Below are 2,560 nucleotides of genomic sequence, written 5' to 3' on the forward strand. Positions count from 1 at the left end.
GACACTTGTGTTATGGAGTTCTCCTATGCTATGTGCCGGTGTAATACCTCTGAGCCACAGCACTGTTGCGTTTAGCAAAGCTCATGGCAACAGGCTTTGGCCAACCTCAGAGCTACGTAGATGATGATAAGATATCCGATGATAGGAGGGAAAATGAACAAGCTCCAAGGTAAGTGTTGTTTTTTCCTTCTAGTCAGCACGCCATCGCTAAATCTTCCATGCTGTGACTTTTATCTTGATAGTGATGATCCCTTAACCTCACACCTTTAGCACAGCACTTTCTGTGGAGATTCCCACCAGTGACAAAGTATTAGTGCCGCTTTTCTGCCTGTTTCTTTTTTGTCTGTATTTTCCAGAATGTGGGTATTTCTAAATAGGGCTGCATGAAGGGGTGCGTGTGTGATGGAAGAGTGAAGGAAGTCCACTGCAGATCTGTGCTTACTGCAGAAATGGCACCGTGCTGTAGCAGCAAAAAGGCAAGTGGTAGGCACTACACTTGAAGAGTGGAAGTTGGTGGTTGGCTGCGCTCAAATCTTCCTCCCAGGAGATGCTCTTCAAGTATTTCTTGTTCCTTTCTGCCAGAAGCTGACACAAGCGGTCTTCCAGCCAAGAGCAGCCTTGCGGAAAGTCTGGGGAGGACTGCAGCCTGTGACGTGGCACCCAGGAGAGGTACAGATGCACAACAGGCATCAGGGTTTGATTCAATGTCTTTCTAGTTAGGCTTTCTGTCCATTCTTTCTTCATACTCCTTTTGCTGCGTGTTGCTTGAGGTCTTCATCCCTGGGATTTACAATTACCTTCCCTGTCCAGATTTGAAATGCAAACCCACCCTTCAGCTCAGATCCTAAGATCCGCTACTGTGAACACGCGAGATGAGATTTCCTAGTATTGTGGCCCATTTTGCTACAGAAATTAGCCTTGGTCACTCTTTAAATCTTACTGCTTCTCCTTTCTTGATTAAAACAGATGTATGCCTGGAGCCAAATGGAAACATCTATGCAAAAGTGGTGCAGGAAGTGCTTTCAGAGGGAGCTCATCTTCAGGCTGGAGGGCTTCCTGTAACAGCAGGTCCCAGCTCTGTCTCCAGGACCCTGGCTGGGTGTAAACGCAAGGGTTTGGACAAAGAGAAACAGACTGCAGCGCAGTTGCCTGCTACCAAAAGAGCCAGAGGCCAGAACAGAGACAGTGTGCCGGCCCCAGCAGCCCACCCTGGGCCTGCCCCAGCACTGAGCTCCAAGCAAAGAGGTAAGAAGGTGCTGCGGTACCGTCCTGGTGAAGTGCAACACATTGAGTTTGCTTAGGGCTTGCTTTTTCCTGCTCTGTAGAGGGGATAAGAGTTGAAGGCTACAAAGTCCAAAGGCAGTGAGGTGCCAGAATACCTAAATGCATCTCTTTCTGTTAATTTCACAGTGGTCTTCTGTATGTCCCCCTGGAAATGTCTGAGAGGCTTACTAGTCCCATTTGCTTTGTCATTGGACTGCCATTTGTTTTCACAGCACCCATGTTTCTGCAGTTTTGCTGTTAACAAAATGAATTCATTGGTATTCTTGCTTTATAGAAAGAAGACAACGACAAAAAGAAAGGAGAAGGGAATTGAAAAAGGCTTCTCAGAGAGCTGCACATATAGAGGTGAGTCCTTGGTGAACACAGACACACATTCTCTTGTTGGTCTCAGTGCCTCCATCTGTCAGATATGAAAGAGATGGTAAAATCCTGAGGGAAGCAATGGAATAGAAAAGCAGCCAGCTGTGTGTTTGAGGAAATGACACTGTCAGTGAGAGCTGCCATGGGGAGCTTGGACGCCTTCCTCTGGCTTGAGAAGGATGTGGTTGGTAACAGCCAGAAGGTTTTGCTGTGATAAAGAAGCTTGCCATGTCGGGCACTGCAACCTTTGAAACAGCCTTTCCACGACAGAGCATAGGCAGTGTGTCCTGGGAAGTAGTGTCAGTGACCTGAATGAAAGGAACATGCTGTTCCACACGGGGCCATTCTGGATGTTTACTGGTCAGAGTTTCTTCATGAGATCTCCCTAGATTGTTTCTGTCCTACTTCTACGCTTGCTTTGTTTCTTTCCAGTTCTCTGCAGCGATGAACAGCCTTGCAGAGATGATGCAGAAGCTGCAGCTGAAAGACTGAGAGGAGAAACATCACAAGGCAGCGGCTGCAGTGCGCGGTGTTTCAGTTGCTGCCCAACTCAGTACTTGTAGTTTGATTGCAGTCAATCAATAAACCATCACAATTAGAGATTCACAAAGAGCGCACAGCCTGATTTGTCCAGTGACACTCCATGAGCTGCTGCATGACTTTTGGTCCAGAGTTGCATCTACCATCTTCGGTCCACTATGCATCTTTGGCCCACCACAGCCCATCCCAGCACTGTTCTTCCTTTGCACACCCATGTGCCCACACAACATTGCATGCCCTTGTACTGATAATTGCTGCTATTCCTTCCCAGATTCAAGACTCTGCACTTGCTTTTGTTAAACCACTTCTTGTTTATTAGTGCCCAGCTCTCCAGTCTGTCCAGGTCTTGCTGAATGGCAGCACAGACTTCAGGTGT

The sequence above is a fragment of the Coturnix japonica genome, chromosome W (genome assembly GCF_054131305.1).
Source record: "Coturnix japonica strain WE chromosome W, WE-NBRP24, whole genome shotgun sequence".
Classification (NCBI taxonomy): Eukaryota; Metazoa; Chordata; class Aves; order Galliformes; family Phasianidae; genus Coturnix; species Coturnix japonica.